This window comes from Octopus bimaculoides, chromosome 23, assembly GCF_001194135.2.
Source record: "Octopus bimaculoides isolate UCB-OBI-ISO-001 chromosome 23, ASM119413v2, whole genome shotgun sequence".
Lineage (NCBI taxonomy): Eukaryota > Metazoa > Mollusca > Cephalopoda > Octopoda > Octopodidae > Octopus > Octopus bimaculoides.
Genome location: NC_069003.1, coordinates 36,908,576 through 36,914,621, shown reverse-complemented (window position 1 = coordinate 36,914,621; position 6,046 = coordinate 36,908,576). Strand labels below are relative to the sequence as shown.

At 38.8% G+C, this 6,046-nt stretch overlaps 1 long non-coding RNA gene across 1 annotated transcript; it reads left to right on the top strand.

The window, feature by feature from the left end:
* The first annotated feature begins 875 nt into the window (after positions 1–875).
* On the top strand, positions 876–4,977 carry LOC106869019 (uncharacterized). The gene is made up of 2 exons (XR_001409360.2): positions 876–1,530; positions 3,205–4,977. It is a non-coding gene; the product is annotated as an uncharacterized LOC106869019 (long non-coding RNA).
* Positions 4,978–6,046: the final 1,069 nt, after the last annotated feature.

Genomic DNA, 6,046 nt, shown 5'->3' with positions numbered 1-6,046 from the left:
CCTCCTCCTCCCCCAAAATGTCGGGCTTTGTGCCTTGAGTAAAAAAGATTATTCTCGTTGTAGTTGTTGTTGCTATTGCTGCTGCTGTTGTTGTCAAAGATGTTATTGTCTCACAGAACGACAGAAATAAAGTAAATAACAACTCAAGCTTTAGTTTTAGTTTCCTTGGCAACCAAAGTACAAAAAATTTACATTTAAAACAAATTTCCATTCAGATGTAGAGTTGTCTCCCTTAACACAGTGGAGGGGAGATAATCATTGTAAAAAAATGCAATTCTGTTCGATTCTTGCTTAGAATTGTGAAAACTCGCCGGGTTTATCGACAAATTCTATTTTCACAGCAAGACACAAGTATTTTTTCTCTGGTTTCAGTCGTCGGGCGGCGGCCATGCTGGGGCGTTGAAGGATTTTAACAATCACTATCGATCCCTGCACAGATTTCAATCTGGATTCTCTTTCATTGCCTTTTCTGCTAACGGCATTTAATCACACAGACTTTATTCGATCCCATATTTTAGTTTGTTATTTAATTTATTGATCTCTATTGATCGGACGACAAGGTTAACTTTTGATGCGGCACCAGTTCTTTTTTTCTTTCTTTTTTTTACCAATAAACGTAAGTCATATCTACATGTAGACATATTCACACAACTTACACGACACAAACACACGCACGCACGCTTCCTACCTGCCTTCGTTCGTTCGTTCGTTCGTTCGTTCGTTCGTTTGTTTGTTTGTTTGTTCGTTTGTTTCTTTCTTTTTGTCACTGCTACGCATATATGCATGCATACGAGTTTGTATGTGTGCGGTATGTATATGTATATGTGTGCGTTTGTGGCATGTGTGTGTCTGTATATGTGAGCGTATGTAAATGTGTGCGTGCGTGTGGTAGTGGTGGTGGCGGAGGTGTGCGTGCGCGCGCAACGCTGCATATGCTAAAAACATTTGAAAATTAATTTCGTATCCAACTCAAGGAATATTGGTGGAATATTCACATCAAAACTTCAGTGAAATGTATACATAACAGGCCGGATATTGTTGTTTGGGACAGAGGGGCAAAGGTATGTACCATCATAGAGGTCAGCTGCCCTCCAGATATAAATGCCTCTTTGGAAATCAAAGAAAACGAAGATATTTATGGACAACTGCTTTGAAACCCCCAGCTTCTGTATCCAGACTATGAATTCATAATCATACTAATAATAATTGGAGCTCTAGGTTTTGTTAGTAAAGGAGACTCTGGATAAACTGGGATTTTCAGGAAGAGAAATTAACCGTCTGATTTGTACATTACAAGTGCAATGCGTGTATATGAGTTGTCCCCCTTGCATAATATCTTGCTTTTTGGAACCTTCACATGGTCGCATTATCTGCTAGACATAACAGCCAACATCAAAAGAAGCACTAAACTCCGCTAAATGATGCCACACTATCATAAAAAAGAAAGCAGAAAAAGAAGAATGGGTCGGGAAATGAGGAGCGAGAAGGCAGCATAATTCTCGACGATTCTTCAAAGACATAATAATTATGGTAACCGTGTAGCTTTGATCTTTTTATCTTTTAATCAGTTTTCTTCAATTTTCTAATTCCACCATTGGAGCCTTAGTGTTGTTGAAATATCTACAATTGTTGCAGTTGTTGTTGTTGTTGTTGTTGTTGTTGTTGTTGTTCAGCCCCTGGTCAGTTTTAACAGACATCAAAGGCGCTGCAGCCGTGATATTCTCATGTTGTTGTTGTTGTTCTTGTTCTTGTTCTTCTTTTTTCTTCTTCTTTTTTCTTCTTTTTCTTCTTCTTCTTCTTCTTTTTCTTTTTTTCTTCTTTTTCTTTTTCTTTTTCTTCTTTTTCTTCTTCTCGTCGTCGTCGGCCTCCTCCTCCTCCTTCTAAATATATATATTTAGAAGGATGTTTGTTATGGTCAGTGAGAGAGTGACCACTGGTTTCTCACCTCTAAAGCACTTAGCTGCACAGGCGATTCGTCAGACTCGTTGACCAGAGGGACATAGGCGCTCTTCATACATGTACGCACACGCACACACACAAACACGCGCGCGCGCGCACAATACCCATATACGTGTACAGAGAGAAAGAGGTGAAAACAGATTCACGCAGAGACTCAAGCTCTATATACATGTGCACCCACATCAATACATACATGCATACACACACGCATATGCATACATACATATATACGCATGTGTTTATGTATGTATGTATATACACACATATACATATATATATATGTATATGTATATATATATATATATATATATATATATGCTTATCCGCATACATACATACACACATACACATACACATACACACTCAATCATGTACACACACACACACACACACACATACACTCACACATGCACACACGCACACACAGCGCCACCTACAGCCTGAAAACTTAAAGGATTGTTCAAAAGAATGTGTTCTCTTTCTATTCTTCTTTACTTCCGCCTTTTTATCGCTCGTCGATTAGCCTCTCTCTCTCTAGCTGGCAACAATGGTGTGTGTGTGTATGTGTGTATGATATGTATGTATGTATGTATGTATGTATGTGTGTGTGTGTGTGTGTGTGCGTGAAACTGAAAAACACCGTTCAAATTTGATATAAGGAACAGCTATTCCGTCCATCATTTTACCGAACGCTTCGAGTTCTCTGTCAGATGATCTTTGCACAGTTTGAAACCTACTTTTATATGTCATATCTATCTATCTATCTATCTATCTATCTATCTAGATAGATAGATAGATAGATAGATAGATAGATAGATAGATAGATAGATAGATAGAGAAAGAGAGACAAGAGTTTAGTTTGCTTCTCTTCTTGTTAGATGTGCACTTTCCGTACATGAGCACGTAAGTGGCGTTTGAGTCCCGAGAGCTGTTTGAAATTTGCCTTATGAACAGTGCAAATACGTCCCACTTATGCTTTAGAATAAACCAACAGACCAATACAGTGCCTAATGTCAATAAACGACTCAAAAAGAGAAGTTACGTAGTTACTTGCATTGGTTTACTGCTGTTTCTGCTTTAGAAGCGGTGCACTCAGAGCTTGGTAGTCAAGCGACGCCTTATAGCTTCTTCAGTAACACACTAACCATTAGGCCACGCGCTCTCACACGCACGCACGCACGCACGCATGCGCCCACGCGCACACACATGAAGGGCTTCTTTCAGTTTCCATAAATTTTTTTTCAGAATTGCAATCATCGCCCGTCGAAACGTAGAATTAAAAAAAAAAATCGGAAAATTCTTAAAAGCAAAAACTGGGAAGGAAGAGGAAGGGAGCAAAGAACTATGAGCGGTAGTTTTTGTTTTATTTATTTATTGCGAAATCGAAATCTCCGTTGTTGAAAACATATAAATTCGATGGAAGGAAAAAAAAATGAACAAAAAACAAAAGAAGCGGTGTTGGTGTGTGTACTCCGCATGTTTGCCTGGTATTTACCAAAGAATGTCAATCTGTTCACTTTCATTTTCTGATCCTAAAACGAAAGATTACTTAAATTCTTTCTTTCATTCCATGACTATGATCTCATTGATCGAAATATAGAACAAGTTCGGTTCGTTTGATCTTTTAAATCACATTGATGCGGCTTCTGCTTTGCGTAGATACATAACATACATACATACATATATGCATACATATATACACACATATATACATACACATATATATACAGACATACATGTATACATACATACATATATACATACATATATACATACTCACAGACACACCGACGCACACTCACACATAAACTTACATATACACATGCATACAAACATGCGTGTGTGTATGCGCGCATGTCTGCATACACACACACACACACACACACACACACACACACACACACACACACATTCATATTATCATCATCATCATCGTTGTTGTTGTTAAGGTGGTGAGCTGGCAGAATTGTTAGCACGTCGGACAAGATGCTTAGCGGCGTTTCGTCTGACTTGACGTTCTGAGTTCAAACGTTTCCGCGGTCGACTTTGCCTTTCATCTTTTTCGGGGCCGATAAAATAAGATACCAGTTGAGAACTGAAGTCGCCTACAATTGCAGGCCTTGTGCGAAAAACTAAAAAGAATTATTAATTACTATTAAAATGTATTCCTGCTTGGACATTCCAGTTGTCCAGTCTGGAGTTTATCGCTGGCTGGACTTAAAATCAGGACTTGCTAATTCCCATCCGAAAAATTGTGATAAGCAACCGGACACAGTAAACAGACTGATGACGTCAGCAACAAGAAGCTGACCACTGAATGTTGCGCCACGTCCATCAAGTAGGACGGTGACGTCGAATGTAAACTAACCAGTGGAGATTGTTGAATGCGAATCGTTCAGCCCCGATATAAACATCTTCATGAAAGCAATCGAAAGAAGAGAGACGGACGCAGTAAGCATTCACCACTGGTTCTACAAGTCTCAGCGGAATTCTTATATCAGACAGGTTTCTTCTTCAAAGATGCACTTCATGAATTATCTAAGTTGCTTATTTCTTTGTGAGAAAGGTGACTTACAACTGAACTATATTCATCATAAATATAGAACCAGTTAACAACAACGGAACTTGAACTGTTCTGCACCAGTTATGCTCAAAGAGCGGCCCGTGGGCCTTTCTTCTGAACGAAAAATTATCTTGAATATTGTTACAAGTGCAGCCCGCCTGTTGATGAGTGACGTCTTATGCGGCCCTTTTTGTTTTAAAGGTGCCTATGTCTGCTCTATACCTTAGTGACCAAAGGAGATATGCGTGAACACATCATATGCAGCGAATTCAATGCATTCTTGATTAAAGTCATGAAATATTTGTGCTAATTTGTGTTAATTAATCATCATTAAAAGAAAGCTAGTTTCTATTGCATCTGAAAGGGATCGTTGCTTCTCAACGTAAAAATATTTCATTTTACGGCATTTACAGAATCTGGATTCCATTGATTAAATAAAACTTGTTCATAGATTATATTTTTATTGCTTCATATTTCTCTAATTTATACGATATGCAAATTATCAATGATAATACTGATATGTGTACACACCCACACACACACACACACACACACAAAACCACATCCTCATTCACCATGTTGCACACAGTTTTATACAGAACATATTTTTATATACACATACATGCAAACATACATACATACATACATACATAAAATACATACATACACACACACACACATATATATATATATACATGCATACATACACGTCTTTTTTACAGACATATAAAAATCACTTTTACACACACACACACACACACACACACACACACACACACACACACACACACACACACACACACACACACACACACACACACACACACACACACACACACGCACTCACACGCTCATACACAGAGACTGTCAAGTGCTCAGAACGTACCGACTACCCTCCAACGGGTCGGTGTAGAACTCCTCAAGAATCACTTCCTGATGACCTCTCGTTTGAACCTAGAAGTGCAGAGCTTCACATATCTCAGAAAAAAGTCTTAGAAGACAAACACTCAACAACCAAACCCAGAAAGGTTATTCCCTGACATGTTTCTCGCAATCGTGTGAAGCACGACAACATTAAGGCGACGGAACTGTCGCCTCTTTTGGACTCGTGACTCCTACTTCTGGAAGGTTCGCTCTTCAGCAATCGAAGAGCGAGAGATTGCAACGAAACAAGAAACAGGACAGCGAAGCCTTAAGAATCCAGAGATTCTGCAACTGCACACGTTGATTATGTCACTTTTCTGTGGAGGACTTAAACATGTAATTAGCATGTAATTAGCAGCTGTCCACAAATGGAATCGAGGTAATGCCTCACATTGCGACATGATGTTGCTAAAATAATATATAACCACATCTGCAGAAGAGGCTGCCCGGGGTTAAATATGGACAACATCTCTGCTATGGAATATACACATGCACACAGACATAGCATAGTGAGAAAGAGAAGGAAAGTGAGAGAGAGTGAGAGAAGAACACAGAAAGAGTGACAGAAATAGATAGACAGATATATATATATATATATAT